This window comes from Muntiacus reevesi, chromosome 2, assembly GCF_963930625.1.
Source record: "Muntiacus reevesi chromosome 2, mMunRee1.1, whole genome shotgun sequence".
NCBI lineage: Eukaryota > Metazoa > Chordata > Mammalia > Artiodactyla > Cervidae > Muntiacus > Muntiacus reevesi.
Genome location: NC_089250.1, coordinates 280,279,199 through 280,297,020, shown reverse-complemented (window position 1 = coordinate 280,297,020; position 17,822 = coordinate 280,279,199). Strand labels below are relative to the sequence as shown.

At 50.4% G+C, this 17,822-nt stretch overlaps 1 pseudogene; it reads right to left on the bottom strand.

The window, feature by feature from the left end:
* Positions 1-4,158: 4,158 nt before the first annotated feature.
* LOC136157723 (eukaryotic translation initiation factor 2 subunit 3 pseudogene) lies at positions 4,159-5,581 on the bottom strand (annotated as a pseudogene).
* Between the last annotated feature and the right edge of the window lie 12,241 nt (positions 5,582-17,822).

The following is a 17,822-nucleotide window of genomic DNA, read 5'->3' as shown; positions in this document are numbered from 1 at the left end:
GGTCCCCCTGTACAGTGGGGTGTTGTTAAGCCGGACAAAAGGAGCACCCACACATGCTCCAACACAGATGATCCTTGAAAACCTTATGCGTAAGTAAAAGAGATTAGACACAAAAGGTCACACATCATATGATCCTGCTTATGTGAAATACCCAGACTAGGCAAATCCACAGAGGGTGAAAGTAGACAAGTGGTTTTAGGTGCTGGGGTGGGGAGAAAACAGAAAAATGGTTTGTGGGTATGAGTATTCTTTTGAGGGCAATGAAAATTTTTACCAAAAAAATTCAGTGTAACTGGACAAGGCTGGCACCAAACCCAAGTTCAGCTGCTCACTGCTGCAAAGGCCAATACTCAAGACACAAGTGTTATATTTGATTTACAATATTATACTAATTTCCACTGTACAGCAAAGTGACTCAGATATATGGATTTAAGTTGGGCCAGTGCATTCAAAGTGCTGAGTCCTAAACACTGGGCCACCAGGGAAATCCCTGGACTACTTTTTATCAGGTATCAAGGACATGAGAAGAGCATAAATCGTCTCAGGCAGACATGTCTTAGCCAAAACCAGGGTGGCAGGCAGAATTCTGAGACAGCCCCTGAAAATCCTGCTCCCCAGTGTACCCAGCTGTGTGTACACACCTGCCATTGAGTGTGGGTCTTGGAATATGACAGATGTCAGTCCTGTGATTAGGCAAAGGTGATGGGATTGTCACTCTTAATTGTTACATTAAACCGTCTCTCCCAAGTCTTTATGGACTTTATTATTTAGCCCACCACTCCTCTGTTCATGGAATTCTCCAGGCTGGAGTGGGTGGCCATTTCTTTCTCCAGGGGATCTTCCCTGGAGATCTTTGCTGATCCAGGGATTGAACCGCATCTCTTACATCTCCTGCACTGGCAGGCAGGTTCTTTACCACTAGGGCTATCTGGGAAGCCACAACCCATGCAGGGAAAGACCTTTGCTAATCAACCCTTTCTCAGATTTTTTCTGGACATGCATCTTCCCTGTTGTGTAGGTGAGTATTTTCCCCCAATTCTGCCATATACAGGATGCTGCATTAAATGTCTTAATTTCCCTAAAGTCTCACTCCCCCACACCTGATTTTTCTCAGGGCATTAAACATTCTATCAAATTCCTCTGCCCTAGTCTTTTTATCCCCAGACATGGCAGGACTGCCATCTCCCTGTTGCTCTCCCAAGGTTTGGAGTCTACCAGGGGGCTTACTGGCCTCTATCCTGACTTTCAGACTATCGCCACTGTTGTCAGCGGCACTGAGGTAAGAAACCAGACTGTTGGTCAGCCTTCGGACAAACCAGAATATTGCAGTTAAGTGCCAAGCTTTTCCTTCCTTTCCCAAAGTAGAATTGAGAATAGGCAGCCTCCACCTCACTCTGCTTGCCTGGGAGGAGGGCATGGAGCCGTTGAAAATGCCCTCAAATTTATCTTTTTTTCCATTAGACCTCTGGACTCATGGCATATGGCATCTTAGTTCCCTTACAGAGATCAAACATGTGTCCCCTGCACTGGAAGTGCAGTCTTAGCACTGGACTTCTGGGACATTCCCCAAATTTATCATTTTGATTTGTGGAATGTTTTTGGTTAGGGTGCTTGCTTAGTTTCTGCAGATCCTTCACTGGTTTTTACAGTATTTGAACAACTATTTTGACCACCATGATGTTGTTTATCTAGAGTTTTTAGGGGGAGCAAGGACCTATAATTTCCTACTCTGCCATTTACTGATGCCCCTCTGGTTCAACTTTGACTCTTTTTTTTTTAGAACTCTTTTCCTTTTTAATATTTAGTTTTATTTATTTATTTGGCTGCTCTAGGTCTTAGTTGCAGCATGTGGGATCTTCGATCTTCGTTGTGGCATGCAGACCGTATTTAAATGTTTACATTTCTCACTGCTATCTGGTACCACTCTACCCATAAATCCAGGATCAAAATATACACATGCCTTTAAATGTTCTTCGTAATCTGTCCTGTTACATTTTTAAATAATATAGGCCTTTTAAAAAATTAGTTTAAAAAAATAAAAATAAAAAGTAAAAAATTAGTTTATTTTTTACTGGGGTGGGTCTCCATTACTGCACACAGGCTTTCTGTAATTGGACTGAGCAGGGGCTACTCTCCGTTGCCGTGTGCGGGCTTCTCATTGCTGTGGCCTCTTGTGGAGCAGGGGTTCTAGGTGCGTGGGCTTCTCAGTAGTGGTGGCACAGAGGCCCAGGTGCTCCTCAGCAAGTGAAATCTTCCCTGAACAGGTATCAGACCTGTGTTCCCTGCATTGGCAAGCAAATTCTTAACTACTGTACCACCAGGGGAGTTCATTCTGTTACGTTTGTGACTTAAGTTTTGTGTCTCTATACCAACGTCACCGTGTTTGTTTTTGTTGACTTAAAAAAATACACAACGTGAAAGTTGTGCATCAAGTTTTATTTGGGGCAAAATGAGGACTATAACCTGGGAGACAGCATTTCAGATAGTGCTAACAAACTGCTCCAAAGAGGCAGAGGAGAAGGTCAGTATATATGTAATTTTGGTGAAGGGGGAGTACATGCCATCAAGCACATTTTTTGCAAAAGATTTCTGCTAGTCTCATCAAGGTTAGCACTAGTCACAAGGAGCAGTCATCACAGTGAAGGGTTTTAGTGCTTTTCTAGATATGAAGAGATACAAGAATGGGGTTCATAAAATTGGCTCCTGAAAACATCTATCTGAATACCTATTCTGCTAATTTTCCCCGAGCAGAGTGCCTCATTTCTGCTCTGCACCTTGAACTCCTTTCGAGGAGATGTTGAAAGTCAGCAGCTGCAGAGCACATGAGTTAATCCTCATAGAGGTAGATAAGTAAGTAAGTGAAGTCGCTCAGTCGTGTCTGACTCTCTGCAACCCCATGAACTGTAGCCTACCAGGCTCCTCTGTCCATGGAATTTTTCAGGCAAGAGTACTGGAGTGGGTTGCCATTTCCTTCTCCAGGGGATCTTCCCGACCCAGGGATCGAACCCGGGTCTCCAGCACTGCAGACGATGCTCTACCGTCTGAGCCACCAACTGCCAATTTGTAATTGGCAATTTTTACTCTAGATTTATGTCTCAATTTCTTTCAGACCAATTACTCTAAATTTACATAAATTACTTTTGTCAATTTATGGTCATTGTCATATTGTTAAAGATAATTTCTTGAATTTCAAAAGATGGTTGAATTTTTATAATTTTGACGCTTGAATTGCACATGATATCTATAAGTTTTCTCTACTAGTGGACACACCTTTTGTGATTCTATGGAGGACAGGTACATTGTATCTGTAGCTTCTGTGAGAATCTGAATCTGTTTAGCTTCTGAGGGCATGCTGAACTTCCTGGAGTCCAAACTAATAAATAGGTCGCCAAACACCTAAGAGTTTTCAGTTGCAGACAGGACACTCCAGTAATCTGAGTACAGCCTCTTTAAGAAGGAGCGAAGTCCTGCTTCTGCCTGGAAACCCAGAGGCACCATTTCCCATAGGAGATTTGCCTCCTTTACTGGAGGATGGTTCAGTTCAGTCACTCAGTTGTATCCGACCCTTTGCGATCCCATGAACTGCAGCACGCCAGGCCTCCCTGTCCTTCACCAGCTCCTGGAGTTTACTCAAACTCGTGTCCATTGAGTCGGTGATGCCATCCAACCATCTCATCCTCTGTCGTCCCCTTCTCCTCCTGCCTTCAATCTTTCCCAGCATCAGGGGCTTTTCAAATGAGTCAGCTCTTCACATCAGGTGGCCAAAGTATTGGAGTTTCAGCTTCAACATCAGTCCTTCCAATGAACACCCAGGACTGATCTCCTTTAGGATGGACTGGTTGGATCTCCTTGCAGCCCAAGGGACTCTCGAGAGTCTTCTCCAACACCACAGCTCAAAAGCATCAATTCTTCGGCGCTCCGTTTTCTTTATGGTCCAACTCCCACATCCATACACGACCACTGGAAAAACCATAGCCTTGACCAGACGGACCTTTGCTGGCAAAGCAATGTCTCTGCTTTTTAATATGCTGCCTAGGTTGGTCATAACTTTCCTTCCAGGGAGCAAGCGTCTTGGGACCAATTCACAGGGGCGGGACTTCTGGTTTACCTCTAGTGGCTGAGGTTATAACTGCCTCAGGCCTGATTGGGCACCGGTGCCTAAGGCTTCGGACAGACGTGAGGGACCCAGAAGGTCTGTGAAGAGGCCTTGTCCCCACTGCACAGGGGCGGGTCTGAGGCTCCGACGTGGCCCAGGGTCCCCCTCGCCGGGCCCGGGATGGGGATTGCTGCACCGAGTCCCCCGCTGCCCCGCGCCCGGCGCCACGCGAGCATCTCGGGCGGATGCGCGTCCCGCGGACCCGCGCCGCGCTCGCCCCACCGGACGCTGCCGTCCAGAGCGCGGGGCGCCTGCTCGGTGCCTGCAGCCCGGCCCGGCTGTAGGTGTGACGCCGAAGGCGCGGCCCCTGCAGAGCTGCGGGATGGGACCTCGGAGCTCGAGTTCTCCGCGAGGCAGAGAAGACTGTCTGCACCGCTTTGCCCGGCGAAGGGAGACACGGCGGTCACGGGCCCTGGAACACAGTGCGTCCCAGCCCGGGGCTGGCAGTGAGGATTGCTGGGTTCAGGGGGGGGTAGGACCAGGGCGTGTGTGCCCGGCCCTGTTCTTCAATCTGCCTCATTGGCCTCCTGGCGATCTTGATTCCAGCTTGAGCTTAATACTGCTTTTAGAATACTACCACCAGCTACACCCCCCTGAAGGCCATCAACTTCACAGCCAGGTTTGCTGACATCAAAGGATCTAATAGCAATAAGTCTGGGTTCTGAAGTAAAGTCTCTTGGGGGTACTGGAATTTTCTTTAGGTACTCACACACAGCTTCAGTATTGTATTTTAGCTGAGCAGAAATTGGGATAATAGAAGCGCCTTCTACTCCTGTACCTTGAACAAATGCAAGGATCTGTTCATACTGTTCTTTAGCCTGGCTTTCTTTTACCAAATCAATTTTATTTTGTAGAATCAAAATATGCTTCAGTTTCATGATTTCTATAGCAGCCAAGCGTTCAGATGTCTGAGGCTGAGGACAAGACTCGTTACCAGCTATCAACAGAAGAGTGGCATCCGTCACTGCGGCACCGTTCAGCATAGTAGCCATCAGAATATCGTTGCCAGGACAGTCAACAAAGGAAGCATGCCTGACTAATTTGAAGTTCCCTTTGGTCCCTGGATTGTCTGTGGGAAACTCACCACGTGTCCTGCTTCCACAGGATCTATAACATTCTGGCCAAGGACGACTTGGGTCATCAAGTTTATAAATCTTAGCATTAGCATAGCCAAGTTTGATTGTAATATTTCTTTCCAGTTCATTTTTTGAAATGGACAGTGTGGACTCCAGAAATAGCTTTTACAACTGTAGATTTCCCATGAACTACGTGACCAATTGTACCTATATTAATTGTGGCTTGTCTGCTGATAACTTCATGTGAAAGTGGCGTCAAGTTGGAAACATCCAAAGTAGCGAGATCTTGCCGAGAAAGCTGCGGCTGCCCTAAAGTCACACCAGCCTCACCCCCCCCCCCCCCCGCCATCTTGCCCGGAGAGCTAGTCCCTTAAAACTATTTTTCACTTCCACTATATAGTCAAAAGGGATTTGATTTAGGTCATACCTGAATGGTCTAGTGGTTTTCCCTACTTTCTTCAGTTTAATTCTGAATTTGGCAATAAGGAGTTCATGATCTGAGCCACAGATCATGCTCCTGGTCTTGTTTTTGCTGACTGTATAGGGCTTCTCCATCTTTGGCTGCAAAGAATATAATCAATCTGATTTCGGTGTCGACCATCTGGTGATGTCCCTGTGTAGAGTTTCTCTTGTGTTGTTGGAAGAGGGTGTTTGCTATGACCAGTGCATTCTCTTGGCAAAACTCTATGAGCCTTTGCCCTGCTTCATTTCATACTCCAAGGCCAAATTTGCCTGTTACTCCAGGTGTTTCTTGACTTCCTACTTTTGCATTCCAGTCCCCTAATAATGAAAAGGACATCTTTTTGGGGTGTTAGTTCTAAAAGGTCTTGTAGGTCTTCATAGAACCGTTCAACTTCAGCTTCTTCAGCGTTACTGGTTGGGGCATAGGCTTGGATTACCGTGATATTGAATGGTTTGCCTTGGAAACAAACAGAGATCTTTCTGTTGTTTTTGAGATTGCATCCAAGTACTGCATTTTGGACTTTTTTGTTGACCATGATGGCTACTCCATTTCTTCTAAGGGATTCCTGCACACAGTAGTAGATATAATGGTCATCTGAGTTAAATTCTCCCATTCCGGTCCATTTTAGTTCACTGATTCCTAGAATGTCGACATTCAATCTTGCCATCTCCTGTTTGACCACTTCCAATTTGCCTTGATTCATGGACCTAACATTCCAGGTTCCTATGCAGTATTGCGCTTACAACATCGGACCTTGCTTCTATCACCAGTCACATCCACAACTGGGTATTGTTTTTGCTTTGGCTCCATTCCTTCATTTGGAGTTATTTCTTCAGTGATCTCTATTAGCATATTGGGCACCTACCGACCTGGGGAGTTCCTCTTTCAGTATCCTATCAATTTGCCTTTTCCTCCTGTTCATGGGGTTCTCAAGGCAAGAATTCTGAAGTGGTTTGCCATTCCCTTCTCCAGTGGACCACATTCTGCCAGACCTCTCCACCATGACCCGACATCTTGGGTGGCCCCACAAGGCATGGCTTAGTTTCACTGAGTTAAACAAGACTGTGGCCCTGTGATCAGACCGGCTAGTTTTCTGTGATTGTGGTTTTAGTGTGTCTGCCCTCTGATGCCCTCTTGCAACACCTACCGTCTTACTTGGGTTTCTCTTACCTTGAACGTGGGGTATCTCTTCACGGCTGCTCCAGCAAAGCGCAGCCACTGCTCCTTACTTTGGACGAGGGTTATCTTCTCACGGCCACCGCTCCTGACCTTGAACGTGGAGAAGCTCCTCTCGGCCCTCCTGTGCCCGCGCAGCCGCCACTCCTTGGAGGTGGTGTTGCTCCTCTCGGCTGCTGCCCCTGACCTCGGACGTGGGGAATCCATCCGAGTGATGATCTGGTCCCATCACTTCATGGCAAATAGATGGGGAAACAGTGGAAACAGTGTCAGGCTTTATTTTTGTGGGGGCTCCAAAATCACTGCAGATGGTGACTGCAGCCATGAAATTAAAAGCCGGTTACTCCTTGGGAAGAAAGTTATGACCAACCTAGACAGCATATTAAAAAGCAGAGACATTACTTTGCCAACAAAGGTCCATCTAGTCAAGGCTATGGTTTTTCCAATGGTTATGTATGGATATGAGAGTGGGACCATAAAGAAAGCTGAGCGCCAAAAAATTGATGCTTTTGAACTGTGGTGTTGGAGAAGACTCTTGAGAGTCCCTTGGACTGCAAGGAGATCAGTCCTGGGTGTTCATTGGAAGGACTGATGATGAAGCTGAAACTCCAATACTTAGGCCACGTCATGCGAAGAGTTGACTCATTGGAAAAGACCCTGATGCTGGAAGGGATTGAGGGCAGGCAGGAGGAGAAGGAGACGACAGAGGATGAGATGATTGAATGGCATCACCAACTCGACGGACATGGGTTTGGGTGGACTCTGGGAGTTGGTGATGGACAGGAAGACCTGGCGTGCTGCGGTTCATGGGGTCGCAAAGAGTCGGACATGACTGAGCAGCTGAAATGAACTGAACGGGAAACACTTTACGTCACTCTGTATAATCCAGATTAACAAAATCTGAGAGCTGCAAGAAAACAGTGTGCCAATTTCTGTACAATCTACAAAACTCCCACTGCTGATCAGGGACCAGGCGCCTCCAGGGAGAATGTTCAGGGCAGCGCAGGGTTGGTACAGTGTTCTGCAAATGGCACAAAAGTCCCCTCGGGAAACCAGGCTCGGTTCTGTTCAAAGCGCCTCCGAGAACTCTCCCTCCACAATCCCGCACGTGGGGCCCAGGTCAGTGGCCCACAGCGCCTGCCATTTTCCTCCGCACACTGAGGGGCCTTGGTGGGCATCTGTGCCTCTCCTGCCAACAGGCCAGGTCTGACCACCACCTTCCTCTTGCCCTCTGGCACCCCTGTTCCTAAAGCCCGCAGTCTGCGTGCACCCGGGAGGGCCGGGATGGACACATGTTCCATCAGGGTCTCCCTCCCGATTCCAAACAAGCCCTCCACCCCCGGCACCCACCCCCACCAAACTGGGCCGGAAATAGTGCATATTCTAGACCACACAAGTGTGTGCGTGCAGGTATGAATGACTGTTTTGTCCCAAGAGTTAAAGTCATGCAGAGTCATGCTGTTCTGTCTGAGTAACTTACAGGGCGGCTTCAGGCTGGGAGGAGCTGCGGGCTCTGCGGTGCAGGCAGCCGCCTGGGTCGGTAAGATTCACAGGACAGAGCCCGGCAGCCATGAGGCAGGACGTCCTCCTGGAGATCCGGGAGAGGGCGTTACGAGGGAGCTGGCCCTGGGGGAGAGGGGACCCCACGGCCACCTCCACCCAGCTCTCCTGGAGGGCCCTGGCCACCGCTGTACCGCACGTTGCTATGGGAACCACACCTGGATGATGACGCCAGTCGGCAAAGCCCGGCAGAGGAGGGGCAGGTGCCAAAGGCAAGAGAGGTGATCCGATGTCGAAGCAAAGCTGGATTGGGGGAAGCTGGGGCAAGGGGGACAGTCAGGCTCCAGAGAGCCGGGCGGGGCCGGGTGGGAGGCTGCAGCCGGGCCACGCCCTCAGCACACAGGGAGCTCAGCGCCCTCGGGGGGCAGCCCAGCAGACCAGCCTGGGGGGCTGACAGCTGCTGCCGCCTGCTGCCGCCCGGGTCTGCTGGGCGGGGCCGCACCCCCGAGGCTCTCACACACGTAGTATTTTGACAGTCATTGAACACCAGCACTCTGTTGCGGTTGCATTTTCTTGGGCCTAAACTCACTGTTCTACGTAACACATCCATGTCAGCCGACGCCCAGGTCTCCTGAGAGTTGTCTCCTGGGGAAGATGTAGACCCTTCCTGTCGCACAGTGGCGGTGTATTTATCCTCCTGAGTCCACCTCTGATCTGTGCTCTTTAGAGGCCCAGTGCCGCTGAGCAGACCATTCTCAACCTACCCCCAAGGCTAGTCCTCAGAACAACCCCACCGGTTGGTCCTGGGTATGTCCCCCACACACTTTTGTACAGGTTACCCTGTCTCACCTGAGTCCACATGCACTTCACCAGCATTTCTTTCTTTCAGGTTGTTGGTGTGTAGTGAGGGTAAGGAAGCCTCTGAGCAGAGCGTTTCTGCCGATGTCATGCCGCAGGACGGGGCCCTCAAAGCAGGTCTGTCTCCCCAGAAGGCACACTTGTGCGAGGTGTGGGCCCATGTTGAGAGACAGTTTGCACTTGGCTGAACACAGTTTGCACAGACGGAACCTGCACGTGTGTAGTGCACGTGGAAATCGAGTTCATTCACTGCAGACCTTTTATCAGAAGCACAAGCGGCATGTTGGAGAGGAACACTGCAAAAACAACATCAACCGAGCCTTGTTTTTGAAGAGCTGCAAATTCCAAGTGTCAGGGAGCTCTTTCACCTTTCAGGAGGTCGGGAAGGACTTCCTGGGCAGCTCAGGACATCTTCAGCAGCAGGCCCCTCACACCAGGGAGAAGCCAAACAGCAGAGCCGAGTGTGCGGTGGCCTTCCACACTGTAAAAACTCACTGACTCGAGCGCGTGAAAGCTTGGAGCCCCAAACACAGACTTGTTCAGCACCAGGGGGTCCTCACGAGGGAAAGATCTTACATGTGCAGGAAAAAAAACTCTATCTTCAGGGAGTATTTGAGAGTTCACACTAGAGAAAAGCCTTATGTGTGTAGGGAATGTGGAAAATCCTTTAGACAAAGCTCTGGCCTCTTTCAACCCCAGGAAGTTTACACTGGAGTAAGACCTCATGAGTGTGATGAATGTAGAAAATTATTTAGCAATCATTATGCATCAGAAAGTTCCTACTGGTTAAAAGCCATATGATTGCAGTGAATGTGGGAAATTCTTTAGCTGTAAGTCTGACCTCATTACTCACCAGAGAATTTTTACTAGAACAAGGCCTTATGAATGCACGGAATGTGGGAAGTCTTTTAGCCAGAGCTGTCACGTCATTAAACGGCAAAGAGTTCACACTGAAGAAAGGCCTTATGAGTGCCGTGAATGGGAAAGTCTTTATTTCCTTCAGCCACCTGTTCCAACACCACAGAGTTCACACTTGTTTAAGGTCTCATGTGATGAATGTGGAAAATAGTTTACCAACACATCCAACCTCATTAAACACCAGAGAGTTCACACTGGAGAAAGGCCATCTGAGTGTAGTCACTATGGAAAATCCTTCAGCTGCAAATCTTACCTCATTTCACACTGGAGAATTCACACGGGGCAAAGCCTTATGATTGTGGGCAATGTGGGAAGTCATTTAGCTATAGCTTGACACTCTTTCAGCACTGGAGAATCCACACTAGAGAAAGGCCTTGTCAGTGCAGTGACGGCAGGAAATCTGCTAGCCACAGCTCTAGTTTCATTAGCCGCCAAAGAAGTCACACTGGAGAGAGGACTTAGGAGTGTAGTGAGTGTCAGATCTTCAGTGACAGTTCTAACCTCATTAAGCATCGAAGAGGTCACACTGGAGAAAGGCCTACGGATGTAGTGAGTGTGGGAAGTCTTTCAGCCAGAGCTCTAACCTCATTAATCACCGGAAAGTTCACGTTAGAGAAAGACCTTAGAGGTTAGCGAATGGAGGTCCTTTACCTTTAACCCTAGTCTGCTAAAGTACCAGAACGTACAAGGAATAGAGACAATTATATAATATTGGTCAGTTTGTTATAGACTGAATTGTGTCCCTGAAAATTTGTAAGTTCAAGCCCTAATACCCAATGGGAATTTTTAGGTGTCGCCTATAAGGAGACGGATGATTAAGGACAAATTAGGTCACAAGGATGGCCTCTTAGTGTGACTTGTGTCCTCATAAGAAGACCAGACGCCAGAAGGTGCTCACGTGCTCTCTGTAGGAGGAAAAGCCATTTAATGACACAGCAATCCTGATGGCACCTTGGCCTTAGACTTCCAGCCTCTAGAAATATGAGAATGTACATCCCTCGAAGCCACCTAGTCAGGGGTTTTGTTGTGGCAACCTGAGAAGAGAGAAAGATGCAGAGAAAGTACCGCATTAAATTCTGTCGACTCCGTAATGCTACAGTAGACATGGATAATTTCAAGAACATATATATAATGGTAAAGTGTAGTAAATTAGAAAGTTACAAATTTTAAGAGGTTATTTGAAAAAAAAAACAGCTTTGTTGAAGTACAATGAGTTGTCATTCACAATAGTCATTTTCTGTAATTCACTGAGTTAATCGATGCACAACCATTGTTTCTAGGGGAAATAACAATTTCCTGAGAGCCTCTGGTCACAGAATTGCCCACCAGTCAGTAAATAACATTGTTTTCCTGTTGTTTTTTTTTAAATAAGCAACTCATTTACTATATACTGTTGATTTGTTAACATTGAAATCATGGCCAACTGGTTCATGACTGAACAATGCTAACATATTATGTGTTTTCTTTAAGGCACATTCTTTGTGCTTAGGAACATTAGGTGGCATGTAGGCACCAGGTTTGGAGGCCTGTTTGGGCCACAAAATCACCAAGAAAAAGCATAAATGGGGTACCAAAGACATCATGGGAAGAATGCTTATTTCCAGTGTGAGAACTGAAATGAGAAGGCAGAGCATCACTGGGTGACTCAGATTTTTTGTGTGTCTGTACATCTGTGAGAGGCCTCCCCTGTGGCTGAGTGATAAGAATTTGCCGGCGATGGCAAGAGACGTGGGTTCGATCTTGGATCAGGAAGATCCCCTGGAGAAGGAAATGGCAACCGACTCCAGTATTGTTGCCTGGGAAATCCCATGGACAGAGGCGCCTGGTGGGCTACACTTGATGGAGTCACAGAGTCAGACACAGCTGAGCAGCTAAGCAACGAAATACCTGTGAACGAATGTAAAAATGTAAGTATTGATTTGGGGGGTTTCCACAGTTTTGGCAAGTAGGCAAGTTTACAAATACTGAATCTGTGGAAAGATGAGGATTAACTAATTGTGTTACCATAAATTATGCATCTTAAGGACATACTCAGGCTGAAACTTGGAATTCACCATTTTGAGGACTCACCAAGACTTTGTGAGGATTTTGCCAGAGTCTTGGGTCTTTCATTTGGCCGAGTGCATGTGATCAGGGGCAAGTTCAGTCCTTTGTGGAAGTCACCAGACCTGGGGTGGGTCGTCGGTGTGGCTGGGCTTTGGGTGATGGTTGGACGAAGGGAGGAAGGTTGTAATTTCTGAGGGCACAGCAAGTATAGGAAAAGCAGGACGATGGGCATCTGAGATCACACTCGGTTCTCTGTGATCTGCGGCTGCCATCACTACGGGGAACCGTGGGAAGTCTGTGGTCCTCCTGGCTCCTGTGAGATCTGTTAGTGATATTCTGGCTGCTGTCTGCCAAGCTGTGAGTTTTCAAATGAAGGCTGATGGAAACGGTGCCCCGACACCCGGTGAAACAAGGATGCCCTCCAGTGCCTGCAGGCGTTTTCCTCCAGTCGTCTCACAGGTAACGTCTCCTAAGCGCACAGCCCTTTCCATCAAAGGGAACAGGCGCAGCTCCTGCTTGTCTGTCTGCAGTGAGCGCTGGCTCCCTACAAACATGCAGAGGCATTTAAACAAGCCAGCCACGTCCTCCGGGGAGCGGCGCATGCAACCCCGTTGGTCCCGCAGAGACCGCACCCCACACCCCGTGGCCGGTCGCTGTCCCGAGGGCAGCCTGCCGGCGGCCCTGTGCGCAATCTCCCACTTGTCATCCTGGGGTCAGTAAGTGGCTGCTGGCTGCATGCGGCCCTGCCAGGGCTCACGCGTCTGGTCACGCGCTGCGGAAACTGCACTGTCCCCAGCGCGGCCACGCACTGGGCAAGTGACTGCACAGCAGGGCCGGGAGGGCCGGGAGGCGTCGGTGGCCGGGGCGGGGGCCGCGCTGGCCCTGGCGCGGGGCCTGGCGCCCGTCTGCTGGTCCGCCCTGAGGGTCGCGTGGCCGTGGCCACACCGCGGTGCTGTCCTGTGGAGGTGGCTCTTCCTCCTCTCTCCACCCAGAGCTTAGATGCGTCCTGCTGCCGAGGGCTTTATGCAGCGAGGAGACGGGGCGCCGGACCTGGGTTTCCTCTGCGTGGGAAAGCCGTGGGAGGAGGATGGGGTCGATGTTGGGGGCCGGGTGGAGAGTGGGTCGTGGCTGTGTGGCTTCGTCTGTCACCATCAGAGCAGGATGACATGACCTTTGAATACGTGGCCGTACATCTTTCCCGGAGGAGTGTGGTCTCCTTGAGAGGCTCAGGGATGCCGGTCCTGCGATGCGACGCTGGAGAACTGGGCACTCCCGCCTCCCTGGGTGAGGGTCCACTGCGTCTCCCCCTTCCCCAGTGGCGGCACGGTCCTCACGCCAGCCATGAGGGAAGGCGCAGGGCCTCCGCCTCAGTTACTGCTCCCAGGTCTGTTGCGCCTCCTATTCCCTGTTTGGCCTAACAGTGGCAGAGGTGGGTGCGGCATGGAGGCCCTGGCGGGCTGGTCAGCAAGCGCCTGCGCTTCAGGCCGGGTGCTTTCCTCCCCTTGAGCCCAGCAGGTAGGACTACGGGGACATCCTTCCAGGTTAAATCAGAGGCCAGAGTCAGGCCTAGAAGCGTCCAGCAGACTTACCGGGTTCCTTAGAAGATCAGCTTAATCTACGTGTCGGGCTCTGCTGGTTAGAGAGAAGGGCAGATATGCTCTGATCGTCCTTCGCCGTTTGTCACCTTCCCTGATCCTGGACGAGAGGAGCTCCCCACTAGGGAGGGGCTGGCTTGCCCTCCGTGGGTAACGGAGGGTATGAAAGTTTCCAGGGAAGTAGGATTTGGGGTCAGTCGGAGGGGTCCGGAGGAATAGATGGCTCTGGAAAGGCTGCTGGCTCCTGAGGAGCAGGGGAGGCCGGTTTCCCCACTGAGGGCTGGGGCAGGTTAGAAGGGGGTCACCTTAGATGTCAGGAGTGTTTTCTGATTCCCCAGGGCTCTAATTACAAAAGCCACATAGGGAGAAAAAAAAAAGCCACATAGGGTGGGACTTGGGGAAAGGATCTTGAAGACTTGAACACAGGGAACCTTGGTCCATTTTCGCCTCCTGTGACGGTAAAGACCCAATTGCAAGGTGATAATGTAATTTAGAGACCCATTTTCAGGCCAGTTCCTCTCCATCCTCCCAGCTTCCATAAAGGACAGGTACTCTTACAATAAACTTTAAGTGTTTCCTTTCTTAGCCCAACTATTTTTAAGAACTTCCAGTTCTTAAGGATACACTCCAGAGGTGTTTCTTCTGGCTTAGAAGGGGATCCTCCCATATTGAACAACCTGCAACTGGACTTTCGTAGAAATGGAATCCAGCGTCCGGGAAACATTTACCAGGAGGCTTTAACCTGAAGGGGTCAGAGCATCGTCCGAATCCCCTTTGAACCTAATGCATTTTTAAATTTCATTTATTTATTTATTTTTGGTTGCGCTTATTTTGGTTTCTTTGTCGCTGTGCGAGGGTTTTTCTGTAGTTGCAGAGAGTGAAGGCTTCTCCTTAGCTGTGGTGTGCAGGCTTCTCGTTGCAGCGCCTTCTCTCTTGGGGTGCACACTGGGGTGCGTGGGCTTCGGTAGTTGTGGCATGCAGCCCCTGTAGTTGAGGCGCATGGGCTTGGTTGCTCCGCAGCACGTGGAATCTTCCCGGACCAGGGATCGAACCTGTGTCTCCTGCATTGGCTGGTGGATTCTTAGCCACCGGGCCACCTGGGAAGTCCCCCCAGGGGGATTCTGAGCATCCTCTAGTCTCCCGTTGCCTAACCAGATGTCTCTGGTGGACCCAGGCCTTTCACACGGGTCCCCAGTGGGGGGGAACAGGGGCATTTGCACACTGCCGGGGCACTGCCAGGCTCTCCCTGGGGGGAATCTGTTGTGCATAAAGCGCAGAGCCAACAGCAAGTTTCCCTACCCTGGGGTGTATTCCTTACGATTGAGCATCTATAAAGATTATAACATGGGCAGCGGCCAGTCCAGGAGACTGGAGTGAAAGGCACTCAGTTGATGCAGAGAGGAACCCCTGGAGAAAGTAGAGTTAGGCACTCTGGAAGGCAGCATGGGGTTCAAGACCCGAAGGCCAGGAAATGAAGAAGTTCTTTAGATTTCTTGGACACTGTGTGAGGTGAGAGAATAGACAGCGGGAGACGCCCTGAATCCTTTCCCCTGTTTGGCGGCTGTGATAAAGTTGGGGAGAGCCTCATGATTCCTTCTGACACAAGCAACGGCAACTTTGGACAGTGTTTCCCATGCAGTGTAACCCTCCAAATGAACCTAGTTAGCTTGGGTCTCTCTTTGAGATGCTCCAGGGCCCTTTGAAGCACCCTAAAGTCAGCTGGAGTTCAGAAGAACTTTAAATAGAATCTGATATTTGGGAAGTCTGTCCAATGTTTTTTAAAAAGTTTTAAAACACCCGTTCAGAGAGAATCATACCCAAAAGACTGAAAGCAGGGCCTGAAACAGATGTGGGTACACATCCACGTTCTGAGCACCGTGAATTGTAACAATATGAAGGGGCGGAAGCCACCCGAGTGTTCGTCGACGGATGAGTGGATGGACCACGTGTGGTCTACACAGAAAGGAGTGCCATTTAGCCTTCACAGGTAAGGAAATGCTGATGCTCGCTGTAGCATACACAAGCCTCAAAGGCATGCTCAGTGAAACAGCCCTGTCACAGGAGGACAAACATGGTGAGTCTCCTCGTACAGGCGGCATCCAGAGACGTGCGGTTCAAAGGCACAGAGTAGACAGAGTGTAGCGTTTCACCAGCGAAAATGGAAAAGATTTGGACGTGGATGCCGAGGATGTTTATCCAACAATGTGCGTGTGGCTGATGCCATAGGACTGTGTACATAAAATGGTTCAGACGGTAAGTGCAATGTCTGTTTAGTCACAGTGAACGAAGCACTGATCCCTGTTACCGTAAGAAAGGGCCACCCAGATCTCGCTCATCTGGTGCACTTTCAGTCCATCAGGGTTGTGACAAGGAGGGCGAGTAGCTGTTTATGGTTCCAGAGAAAGAAACACGGCTCAGAATGGGAAAGACATTTCTCTAGAATCGGGGCAACTGGTGGAAGTGGACATGGGCCTGTGGATCGGATCATAATGTAGAAACCAAAATAAAGTCCTCCCTTGGAGGTCACATGCCACTTCCCTGGCAGAGGGTTTCTACTTTGTGTAAAACAGGGCTGAATTCTGTGTGAGATGGCAAATGGGAGCCCATTCTACTGCTGTGGACAATTTTCCAGAGTTTGGAAGCTACCTACGTTTCTTTTCAAAACAACCATGTCAACGAAGCGCCGGAAATTAGAGAAGACATCAAAACTTGTTTCAAAGGCCAAGCCCCACCCAGGCCGCTCCCCCAGAGTGATGCGCGGTTTACCACTGTAGAATGGTGTAGGTTGGAAGGGCATGGTGTGTCTTGATGCTCTGGATGACCTGGCTGTTCCAATTGTGGTTTTCAATGTGCAGCTACCGGAAAACACCAGTGGTATGTGAAGCTGCATGATACAAAAATCAGTGCACAAAGATCAGCTGTGTTGCTAGACACTAATTAGCATCAGAGAGAAAGAAAACCATCTCACAGGAAGGTCAAGAGGACTTAAGGCCTGGGAATAAATGTAGCCCAAGAAGGAAACGACTTGCCCAGAGAGGACAGAGGGCCTCTCCTGCCGGCTCGGAGAGGTCAGCGCACATCCGATGGCAGCGCCCGGGCCGTGTGGGCCTCACTGCTCACTTTGGGCTGGTCGGTGCTGACGCAGACTCTGGCTTTTGTGGATTGCGTACAGGGGGTGGCGGAAGGGGTGATCGGGGGCTGCTGGTGGCAGAGTTGAGGAGAGCTGGAAAACCACCCTCCTCGTGCCCTCAAGCTCCCTCCCCTGAGGGGCGGCCCCCTGCACCACCACTGCACGCCACGTGGTCCCTACTGAGCGAGGCTCCCCTTCTGCGGCCTGGCGTTTTGGAGGGGAGGGTGGACACCACGTGACTAGGCCACTTGGGGGTCAAGGCTCTAATGAGTTTTCCTGGGGAACCACCCTCCGTCACTGGAAGGGGAGACGTTCCGAGACCCTTGAGGAAAGGAGGGGTCGCGAGGAAGCTGGAGGAGCCCCTCCCTACCGCACAGCCTGAGCCGTCCAGCCTCGCCGAGCCCGGTGAGCCTCCTAGAAGGTCGCCGAGAATGAGGGTAGCCCACAGGCCCGCACTTCTTCCATGCCTGGCAGGTGGAAGAACCGCCTCTTGCCATTCTGGAAGCACATCTCAGGTTTGGGGACTGAGCCGCTGTCCCCCAGTTCTGCTCAAGAGCCACCAGAACAACCCGCTCCCCTGTTGCCTGCATACCCGCCCCCCAATGCTCAGCAAAGAATTCAGGGGTGTCCACAGCAGCGTCTGCTGGCAGGCTGCCATCTGCGGGTGCCGCCCCCGGCCCCGAGAGGCAGCAGCGCCCCACCTTGCCTCACCTCTGTCTCCCAGGGGGTCCCTCCCAAGAGGTCCCGAGGAAAGCTAGCCACCCTCTGCGTGGACAGAGCCCTGCATTTCCCCGAAGCCAAAGCCCTGGCCGGCCCCGGGGACACCTAACGCCTGCCAGCTGCGCCCTGGGCCAAGCCTGTGGCCAGCACGCACAGGTCTGCCCTGGGAAGAGCGGCGGCTTGT